The sequence below is a fragment of the Manis javanica genome, chromosome 11 (assembly GCF_040802235.1).
Source record: "Manis javanica isolate MJ-LG chromosome 11, MJ_LKY, whole genome shotgun sequence".
NCBI lineage: Eukaryota > Metazoa > Chordata > Mammalia > Pholidota > Manidae > Manis > Manis javanica.
The window spans coordinates 113,245,503-113,257,453 of NC_133166.1; positions in this window are offsets into that span (position 1 = coordinate 113,245,503).

Here is an 11,951-nt window from a genome sequence, read left to right on the forward strand (position 1 = left end):
ACTCACTGTGGAAAGCCCAGATGGCCAGTGACTTTGTACAGAGAGAGGCCAGGATTGTCCCACGGGTCCACCGGTGCCCTGATGCCTGGAGGGGCACCATGGTGAGGGTGCACCAGAGCCAGGGGCACGGGCAGGAGGAGAGAGGAGGAAGCCCAGGGACTTCTGACCGATGCCACCTGAAGCAAGGGCCCTGCCCCCTGGGTGGGGCAGCCTGTCAGCTCACTCTCCTGCTGGCTGAGACCTGTGTGGGCCTCCCCTGCTCGTCCTTGGCCACGATCCCTATCTGGAATGTTCTGGTGATGAAGCCCATGTGTGCATATCTGGCTGTGACCCACCTGGGCCTTAGATGCTCTTACTGCCTGGTGGTACCTGCTCCTGTGGGCTACACTCCCCATCCAGGCATCACCTGATGGTATCTGCCTATGATCTCTGCTCGTTCCAAGGCCAGCAGGGCCTCCGTGTCCTCCTTGATATCTGATGCTACAAGACAGAAAGGCCCGAATGGTCCAGTGCTCTGAGGAGCATCAGAGGACACTCACGCCTGCCCCGGTGGCAGCTACCATCTGACAGCGGAGGCAACCCTGCAGTCAGGTGGGGTAGCATCCTGCCTGCTGGCCACAGGTGTGCACTCACACTGACACTTCCACACCACCTTCCCAGCCACAGGTGACACTGTGACAGGGAGATGACACTGCCTTCGCGCAGCCTCGCGGGAGCAAGAAGGTGGGCCCGGGAGGCATAGATGAACTGCTGATCCCTTGTGGTGCAGTGGCCTCCCAGGCCAGGGCCGGCACCTGGAAAGGAGCTGCAGCCAAGGGCAGGTGGGGGCTCCTGGGAGTCACATCCTGCCCTCAGGCACCAAAAGCATGAGCAACAGAAAGATCACACTGAGCTGGATCAGAATTAAAAGGCTGTGTTTAGGGGCACCATGGAGACCAGGAAGCGACAACCCTCAAAGCATATGAAAATACTTGTGACTCAACTGATGTGGGGCCTGGCACACAGGCATGCGAGAGTACATGACTCGATCGCGGACAGACAGCCCAGTCACAAGTGGTCGGCGGCATGCATTGTCCACAGGGACGTGGCTGAGAGGTGCATGACTGGAGGCTCCGAGCACTGCCACCAGGGAAAGGGAGGTGGGAGCCCCGAGGCACCCACCTCGCCCCCTGGAAGGGCTACTGCCCGTTGGATGGAGGACAATGGTGTGCGGATGCAGAGGTGAGCCCCCCAGGCTGCTGGAGGGGCATGAGGTGGTGCAGCTGCTGTGGGGGCCCCTTGGGAGGCAGAACACAGTCCTGTGGATTCCACACCTAGGGTCCACCTGGGAGAGGTGAGAACAGGTCCTAGACCACATTTGCCACGTATGTTCACAGCACTAGTATGACAGCAAAATGCAGACATATTCCAGTGTGGACAGGACGGACGGACGGTCAACACACATGATCCATGCACCGTGGAGCAACTTCCCATGAGGACAGAGTACTGACACTTGCTTCACTGCAGATGGACGTGCTGAGTGAAGACACCAGACACAAAGACCACATGTTACGTGACTCCACATGATGGGTCCACAGAGCAGCATGTGGTCTGTGGTGCAGTGGGGCCAGCAGATGGTAACCTGCTGATGTAAGAGGTCCCTCTCTGGGAGTGATGAGTGGGGATGGTTGCATGCTCAGTAAATACTCGAGACACCACCAAATCATACACTTCAGCCACTGAGTTTGACAGTTTGTGAATTTGAGGAAATCAACTCTCAGAGCCAGACTTGCTGCTGTGCCAGCCCCAGGGACCCCCGGTGGGATTGACGTGACTGCTGGCCAGACACCCCTCTGCTCCTGCCCTCTGCTCCTCCCGGGTCCACTGCAGGGTGCAGAGCAGGCCTGGAGCCGGCCAGCCTGGCACCCAAGGGAATAAGAACTCACCTGCTCTGTTCCACATCAACCTCCGGTTCCTTCTGCTGGGGGTCGCTTGGAGGACTCCCCCCGCCGACCAGGAAGGCTTCCAGTTCGGGGACAGGGTTACCCGGTGGGCCTCCAGCAGCTACCTGCCGGCAGAGGGACACGAGGCCTCACGGTTCTGAGCAAGGTAGGAGGAGTGGCTCTGTGTCCCTCTTTGGAGAAGGAATGCGTCGGCTGGTGGGATGCGAGGTCCTGGGGCACACCTAGGGGGCTGGGGCCGGAGACAGAGGGCCAGGGATGGGGGCTGTGCAGGCGAGCCCGTGCCCTGACCCCAGCTGCAGGCCGGCTGGCCAGCTGGCCGGCGCATAGTCAGGGGTTCTGAATCTGGGACCGGCTGGAGAGCCTGGCAGTGAGCGGTGAGGCCCTCCTGTACGCCCAGAATCTGACCTCAGCCTGCACAGCTGCACACGGGGCAGCCTGGGGTGGCTAAGGCACCACTATCTGTCCCCAAGGGGAGGTGGGAGTGATCGCGCTCACCCAGCTGACCCATCTGTCACTGTGTGAGCCGCACCTCTTGGCTAGAAATGGACACCTGGGTTGAGCGGGGCCATGTGAGTGTGGCAGAGCCCGGCCCAGAGCACAGGTAACTGGCCTCTAACTGGCCACAGATGAGAAGCACAGTGGTGCCAGGCAGCGGCAGAAACTGGGGGCACAGCCATTCCGGCCAGTAGCGGGGCGTGGGCCCTGTCACCACACAGGGTGCCAAGCGTCACTTGACTCCCGCCACTCCCACCCCTCCCCGGGGCCCGGGGCCAGGGTCACAGCCTGTCCCTTTCTGTAAGGTGCTCTCAGAGTGCCTGATTCTGGGCTCCATCCGTCTTTCACTGCACATCACAAGTGGACCCCATCCCCAGAGGCCCCTCCACCTCGTCAGTGGCTGTGTAATGTGGCTTTGTGGATCCACTGAGATCCCCCATGGGTGGGCACCAGGGCTGGGGCCTGGCGGCTATGACACGTGCCCACGGCAGGGGCTGCTCATGCCGGTCCCCCTCAGGCCCCACCAGACCTCCGAGGCTGCCTGCCTCTCAGGCCTCCGCCGCTGCTGGCCTCCCGGCTCCGCCAGGCGAGAGGCGCCGCGACACGGCTCTGGTTGCTGCCCGCGTGTCCCTCGGGAGGAGGTGAGCAGCCTGTCGCCATCACCTGGGAGCTCTCTGTTCACATCATCCCCCATCGTTTGGCCTTTCAGAAACTCACATGTTAAGAAAATTAGAGCTGCAAATGTCCCGTTTTGTGTTTTCTTGGGTTTAGGTGATAGATTGTTCCCAGGAAGCTTGATTTTTGTGTGGCAGAATTTTTTTTTTTTTTTTTATAAGTGGTTTCTGGGATGTATCCCACTTAGGCTTTTCTCTCTATTCTGATAATATAAAAAATTATGTGTTTCTTCTGTACCTAATAATTCCACTTTTGTGAATAGTCTGAATCATTTGGAAGTCATCCTGGCATGAAGTGTGAGTTGGGGATCGGCTTAATTTCCCCCATCCGTCTACGCCCTGCTTTCAGAATGGCTTGCCTCTGACTAGAAATCCTCGGACGGTCATGTCCCCTGCATGTTTGGGGACTGTCTTAATTGTTAGAGCATCAGTTTCATTTAGGGTTTCATAGCTGGTAGGGCTACATCCTCTTGGGGCTCTACTGCAGGCTTTCTCTGGACACCCTTGCTTGCTTATATTTCCACAGGAACATGACAGTAGGCTGTCTAGACCCTACCCCCCTGCACACCTCCCCTGGCCTCCGTGGGCACTGACTCGTCACGGTGCAGCATCCTGGGGGCGTCCTCGAGAAGACATGACTGCTGGGGAGCTGGGGACCTGTGAGCTGGGTGGGCACTTGGAGGCCCTCGCCCTCCCCACCCCTGCAGGGGGTGTGCTACCTGCTCCATTCCCAGAGGCTGCCCCAGGACATGGCCTTGAAGTGCTGGGGTGACCCTCTGGACAGCAGACATGCCCAAGCCTGGCTAAGGCCTCCTTGGAAACCTGAGTGGTGGGCAGGGTGGGGGTCTCCTTGGTGGCCAGTGCCTGGATCACACCTGGTGTAGAAGACCCTTTGCTGATTACAAATGCCACCCACCCACTGCGAGTGACTGTGTCCCCCTGGTCTCTCCCTGCCCTCTGCGTAGCAGGCAGCTTTCATAGAACTATCCAGAAGCTCCTAAGGAGCTTGGGGACCAGCAGGGGACAGGTAGTCCTCCTGTCCTCTCCCTGGTCTGGGTGCTGATGGTCTCGGATACAGGCGATCCCCTCCTGGGATGTAGGGAGGGCTCTGCCAGCTGGGCACACACTGCTTCCCCAGCAGGGAGGGGGTGGATTAGCATCTCTGTAATTTCTATGACACTAGGAACCCAGTAACAGTAATACTGACTTGAGTGCCATGTGTGGGTGTCATGCGACCTTGTGAGTGCTGGCTGGCTCGGCCCATGCCAGTGTCACCTTGGCACAGCTGGTCACCCTGCCAGCTCCAGCCCACAGGGTCATGAGACTCAGCACCCTCCCACCTCATGGAGAGGCTGGCCCCTGCCCAGTGCGTGTGCCTGTACATGGTTTTGGACATGTGTGTGCACAAGCATCTGCATGCATGTGGTTGCATACACACGTGCACATGAACACGTGTTGCATGTGCACATACCGTGGGAGCATGTGCATGTTCATGTGCGTGTGTGTGTGCATGTACAGGTATGTCCCCTTCCCTGGACCCAGCCATGTGCATACAGCATCTCATGTCCTCGGGATAGGAGCTGGGGCTGGCATGGACCTGGAAACCGTCTCTGCCACCCTCACCCAGAGCTGTGCTGTGGGATGGATGATGGGCACACTGGGCACAGGCCCTGTCCTAAGCTCGCCTGCTCCTGGGTGTGACATGGCTTGCACATAGGGGCCAGGATGCCACTAGGGGGGTCATCACACCTTCCCATCCCTCACTTTGTGCCTGTCCCTCCTTATGAGTTGGGGCTCAGAGGCTCCAAGGACTGTGCCCACCTGAGCCGCACGCGGGACATGCCAGAGCTGGATGTGGTCAGGTGGCGCAGGCAGGCAGTCTGGACAGGCAGAGGTGGCAAGGAGGGTCAGGGTGTGAACTTACCACTCAGCCTTCAGCGTCTGTTGCTCAGGGTGTCAGGTGGGGGCCTCTGCTGTCCGCCATCTTCCCTCTGCGATCCTGTGGCCACCAGAAAGAGAACAGGAGGTCATGGGATTAACTCATGGCTGCCGCGGGCCAGCCAGCCCACAGCCCTCTCTCTGCGCGGGCCACACCTGCAGGGACTGGCTGGTACCAACAACCCCAGGTCTCTCCAGCCTGGGCCCAGGCTCACCACACCCCAGGTGAGGCGGCCGCACTTAGGTCTCCTCCCCTGCGCCGCCTTGCGCCTGGGTCCTGCTTGGACACCACTGAGCCGCCCCCTCCTGCTCCTGCCCTCCAGCCTGAAGCCTGGCCCTAGCCTGGGGGCCACATGTCCATCAGGTCACCCTCTGCTGAGGACGGCCATCAGCGTCCCCACCCCAATGCGACCCTGCTCTGTCCCACCCTCCTTCCCCAGAGCCCCGGCCACTTCCTCCAGAGCCTTCTCCCTAGACGGGGGAGAAGGGAGATGCCTGCCCACCTGGGGTCTCTGCCAGGCCCCCCCTGGTCCCCCTAGGACTTCAGGTCCCCGCCCCAGCTCTCTCCCGAGCACTCACCACCACGAAACACCTGTGCATGTTACTGACTTCCACTCTTCCTGAAGTTTGCATGGATGGGTTGGCATCCATTCTACTCTGTGCCTGGCCCCGTCCTAGACACATGGCAGAAGCCCCCAAAATAGAAATAAGCTCAAAGATGTATGACTCACAGCCCTCTGGCCTTGGCATGCCGGGCAGCAGCACTCCAGAGTTTTCAGGCATGTGCTGCCCAACCACCACCTAACAATGAGGGAACTGGGGGGCCATCCCATCATGACATCTATGACAACTCCCAGAGACCACCACCCACTGCCCCTGGAGTTGAGCTGCCCACCGAGGGCCTCTGTGTAGTGGCCCTGGGGCCAGAGCCAGGCTTTTCTGTCCCAGCCACCCTGACCCATGGTGACAAAGCCTTGCAGTATCCTGCAACCAGCAGATGGCACAAAGCCACAGCCTGTGATTGAGCTGTGAAGCCAGACAGGGGGGCCTGGGACGCCCCTGGGACCTGTTGGGCACTCCTGGGACATGTGGGCAGGTGGAGCCAGCCCTCCCGACCCCCACCTCACAGCTCATGACTCGTCCTGTGACTTGGCTTCTGCCAAGCAGTGAGGAGCCGCCACTGGACCAGCCTCCCCTCAGGATCCTTGTCTTGAGGAGGAGCTGCTCCCTGGACCCCGTGGTCAGGCATCTGACACACAGACCAGGGATGAAGGCAGAGGCTGCAGAACGGGAGCTCCTCCAGACCCGGGCCCAGAGTGGCTTACGGCCCCGGGGCCTCCCGGCTCTGGCTGCTGCCCAGCTCTGCTGAGAACCAACCTCAGGCCCTCGGGGCCTACAGGAAGGCGTCCCCAGCTCCACACAGCGGGGCAGCCTGAGGGGACTCTGCTGATGAGCAGGAGGAGGGGCCCCCCCTGCAGCGAAACGGAGTATTAAGGCATCGCTTGAAAAAGGCTCCTCAACAACGAAGCCACCGAGTGCCAGCTTTTGAGCCGGAATCTGACGCGCAGGCTGCTCACAGGGGAGTCCGAGACGGGGCAGCCACAGGCAAGAGGGTGTTTTACGGTCCTGAGGACCGACTCCAAGGTCAGAACAAGGGCGCAGGTGATATTTCAGGACGGCTACTGAGTTGACATGATGGGACATAACTTCCAAAGCAGGATGGCAGGAAAATATGAAACAATATTTGCTTATCCCCAAATAAGTAAAAAAAGTAGGAAAAACCTGAACACAGAAAAAGCAGGGTGAAACTTTTCCCATTTTTTTTATACGAGTTCTACACTTACAGGTCTTAAGTTTAAGTCTTTAATTTTGAGTTGATTTATGGTGTAATGGGTCTGAGATAAGAATCCAGTTTCTGAACACCATTTGTTGAGGAGACTGTCCTTTTTATGTGTTCTTGGCACCGTTGTCAAAGGTCAGTTGACTGTAGATGAGGCCTTTTCAGGGCTGTCACATATGTTTCACTTGTGCCAGAACCATACCGTTTTAACTCTGCAGCTCTGTAATATAATTTGGATTCAGGAAGTGTCAGGAGCCAGTCCGAACCGCCACCTGATGACACAGTGCGGGCAGCCGGAGGGCAGGGGCTGCACCGCGGCCTTCCCAGGGGAGCGACCCCGATGTCCCTCCTGCTCAAAATGTCTCTCCTAATAAATTTGCTTATTTCGGTTTCAATTCAAGCTGCCCCTTCAGGGAGGAGGCTATACCCAATTCTCCCTGAAAATTTTGGGTACTGGCCCTAAAGGAAATTGGAGAAAACCACTATTACCCTTGTGACTACCCCCGATGATGGGAAAGTGAGACCCCATGAGTATTGGACCTAAGTTTATGGGAAAAAAGATATGGAAAATGTACCTGGGTTGAGGTTCCTTCCCCCGCCCCTACATGGCCTCCAAATAACATATTCAATGATTAATGGCAACAGGTGGGTACAGAGAACAAATGATATTCTTTGGCTAGCTTGCCAAAGACCAACCTGGCAAATTATAAAACAAATGAGAACAGGGCATTACCTAACTCCAGATTAGAAAAATCTCCATTGTAAGTCTTACTGAAAATGGGTCTGAGGCACCATCCATAAAATTTGTCCCTGCCCGCCAAAAAGTCATCGTGTTCTTTTAGAGAGAGCCTCTTTCTTTCCTACCAAAGATGAAGAATGGGAGTATAGCTACGAAAGAATGAGGGCCCTAGATAAAAATAGTAGAACAGTGAACTTTAGATAGACATCTGTAAAGAAACCAAGAGTCTGGCACCTACCTAACCTTTGTAAGATTTTCTGGCCACAATAACTAAGAACAAAGCTTACTTAGAAACAAGTTAACTGCTAAGACCTGCCAAATGACTTAATCTCATTCTCCAAACTCATGTAACCGTGCTATGTGTCAATTACATGATTAATATCTGTACTTTACTTTATGTAATCAAAGAGTATATAATAAAACTGCTACTTTTCATTAAAGGCCAGGCTCAGCTTTTGCTATATCTGTGTCCTCAACTCATTCATTCAGCCACTGATGCCGTTCATCCTTCAGGGACCCTGGACTCGCTGGAGCTGGACTCCGGCAAGGAAGCACGATGCCCCCAGCTTCATTTCTTCTTTCTCAAGATTATGTTTGCTATTCAGGGTCCTTTGTGGTTGCATATGAATTTTAGGATTGCTTTTCCTCTTTCTAAGCAATGCTATTGTGATTTCACTAGGGTTTGATTGACTCTCTGGGTCACTGAGTAGCTGTACATTTTAAGAACATCTAAGTCCTCCAATCCACGAACACAGGAGGTCCTTCCATTTGTTAGTGTCTTCTTTAATTTGTTCCATCAATGTCTTATTCTGCAGGCACAAGACTGTAATTTCCTTGCTTAAGTTTATTTCTCAGTATTTTTTTTTGATGCTATTTGTAAATGGGATGGCTTTCTTCATTTCCATTTTGGATATTTCTTTGTTGATGTATAGAAAGGCAACTGATTTTTATATGCTGTGACTTGACTGATTTTGTTTATTAGTACCAACAGGGTTTTTATGGAGTCCTTAGGGTTTTCTGATTTGGATGCCTTCTATTTCTTTTTCTTGTTTAACTGTTCTGGCTAAGATCTCCAGTAATGTGGTGTGAACAGGAGTAGAGTGGGCATCCTTGCCTTCATGACATTGGTCTTGGCAGTGGCTTCTTGGAAAGGACACCAAAAGCAATAAAAGGCAGTAACAGCAAAGACAGACAAGTGGGACCACATCAAACTAAAGAGCTTCTGCACAGCAAAGGAGCCATCAACAGTGAAAAAGGCAGCCAAAAGAGAGAAAATATTTGCAAATCATATAACTGATAAGGGGGTAATATCCAAACATGAAAGAAACTCCTCTAACTCAATAGCAAAAAGCCCACAAATAACCCAATTAGAAAAAAACGGACAAGAGACCTGAAGAGGCATTTCTCTGAAGACGACATATAATGACCAGCTGGTAAAGGAAAAGACGCTCCACATCACTCATCATTGGGGAAATGCAGATCAAAACTACAATGAGCTACCACCTCACGCCTGGTAGGATGGCCACACCCTGACACAGAAAATAACAAGTGCTGAGGAGGATGTGGAAGAAAGGAAATCCTCCTACACTGTTGACAGGAAGGGAAGTTGGTGTAACCACTGTGGAAAACAGGGTAGTAGTTCCTTAAAAAACTAAAAATAGGACTACCAGATGATATAGAAATTCCTGTTATCAATATTGATCCAAAAGAATTCCAGTGAGTGCCTCTACCAGCCATCTCACCCCATATTCTGCAGCACTTCTCACAATGGTCAAGACATGGAAGTAATATCGTGTCCACAGACAGGTGAGCAGATAAAGGAAATATGGGCTGTACACAGAGGGTTATTACACAGGTTTACAAAAAAGCAAGGACATCCTTCTGTGTGCAGCAGCACGGGTGAGCCTTGAAGACATTATGCTGAGTGACATAAGCCAGGCAGGACTCCATGCGTATGAGACATTTAGAATCGTCAAAGGTGCAGAGGCTAGCCGGGGGGTGTCCGCCGCAACAGGTATGAGGCTGCAGTCACGCAGGACGAGTCAGTTCTAGCTCTGCTGTACCACGTCTCGCCGTGGGTAACACCACGCTGCGCAGTGGGCAGCTGAGGGCAGGCCTCACGTGCTCTTTGCCACAATGAGACAGGAAGGGAAAAGCAGCAGCAGGGGGAATATGGTGCACAAGGCGAGATGGTGGAAAGACGCCCAAATGTGCCGGTCCTTACAACTGTTAAAGGGCCAAACGTAGAGCTGGAAGGGGTGATTTTAAATGGAACAGAATTAAATAACTTCTACCTAAAAGCTGTTTATGACAATCCCTCCTACATGTTAGGACACGGGCGACGGCACAGGCGGAGAGGACATGCTGGTGAGGGGTCAGGCCTGGAGGTGGGGCCCATGTCAGGGACCCACACTATCCTGGTTCACCAGGGAGTGAAGGGACCCGCCTCGGTGCTCCTCTCAGAGCCTCGGGAGACAGGCAGGCAAACCGACAAGCTAAGAGCGGTGGGCACCTGATCACAGGGGACGGTCAGCTCAGTGTGGTGAGGAGACGGCTTGGCAGGTGTGCGGCAAGGGGACAGGGCCTGGCGCGGGTGCGGTGAGGACGGGCAGGTGAAAATCCGCAGGTGCCGAGACCGCTCCTGGCGGGGGTCGACAGATACAGCCTGGGCCACACTCCTAATGAGACGCAGGCTGCTTCTCCAACCCCTAAACCCAAGCCTAACAAGCGAGGAAGCCATCAGAGGTGCACAATGACCTCTCCTATCACTTACGATTTTTCTGATACCCAAAAAGTTAAAAATGCCGATGAAAACCAAAGGAACTCCCTCCCCCCACCGCCCACCCGGCCTCAGGCCTCTCCTCGGGCTAGAAGCAGCCGTGAGGTAGGACAGGAGCTGTGACACGGCCCCGCCGTCCACCTAGGCGCCGCTCCTCCTGCTTCCGTGGGAAGTGGGCCGGCTCCCTCTCGGTCCGCAAGCTAGTGACCGCCTGTTGTCTGGAGGTCGGGTATCCGGCCGGTACCGGTGTCGGAGGTCAGGCACCCGGGGTCAGCCCTCACCGGCGGCGGCATGATCCAGCCGCCTGCGGACGCGCGCCTGAGGTGCGCGGTCTCGCCGCCCAGGAAAGACTCGCACTCGCGGGGTGGGCAAGGGGCCGCCGGGACCGCGGGCGGAGGCGGGCGGGGGTGCCGGCCCGGGGGCGGGGCTGGGGGCAAAGGGCGGGCGAGCGTGCCGCAGCGCAGCCCAGCGGACGTCGGGGCGCCCCGAGCTCACCGCGCGTGCGCTCCCGCCCTCGGCCTCCTCGCGGGGCACGCTGGGAGGCCTAACGCCGGGCCTGCGCCTGCGTGGTGCACGTCTCGCTGGTGGTCCTCTACGCGGTCGCTGGCTCCGCCCTGTTCCGCTGCTATGTTGGTGGCCAGGAAGCTAGACAAGCAAGGGCGGGCTTGGCCAGACAGCTTTCCCCAAACTGAGTAAACCAGACCTTATTCTCGCAAAGAACCCACCCCCCAGGAAGCCCAGGCCTGTGCTGTGCAGGCGTAGAGACACGCTAGTGGCCTTCCGCAGCCTTTCAGGACGGCCTTGGGCAGCGTCGGAGAGGACCTTAGAACCAGGAAGGCCCTCCTCTAGGATGGTATACCAGGGAGATAACCACGCGTGAGACTGTGAAAATCTGGAAAGTCTACATGTTAGCCTGTACAGACTGACTACATCCAGGCAGTGCACACAACTTGGCCCTGAAAAGTTAAAAGGGTGTGTGCACATTTATTCATATATGTATATTCATGTATACATTGTTTATCCTTAAGTGAAAAATATAGTTCATAATGCATTAGCTCCCCATTGCTGTAACGAATTGCACAGCTTTGTTACTTTATAGTTTTGGAAGTCGGAAGTCAGAAATGGACCTTCAGAAGTTAAAATGAAGCTATGCACCGGGCTGGTTCCTCCTGAGGCTCAGAAGAATCTACCTCTTGTCCTTTTCCAGCCACCAGAGGCCGCCGTCCTCCATGTTCAAGCCCGACCACCTCAAGCTCTGCTTCCACTGACACTTCTCTCTGATGTTGGTTCTCTTTCCTTATAAAGACCCTCAGGACTGCGTTGGGCCCAACCACGGAATCCAGGACAGTCTCCCCTGTCAAAGGGTCCCTAACTTAGTCATGTCTGCAAAGACCCCTTTGCCGTGTAGGGTAACTATTGACAGGTTTGGGAGTTAAAACATCATTTTGGGGAGGAGCCAAGATGCGGCGGGGGTAGGGCAGTGGGAAATCTCCTCCCAAGACCATATATATTTTTGAACATACAACAAATACAACTACGCCTA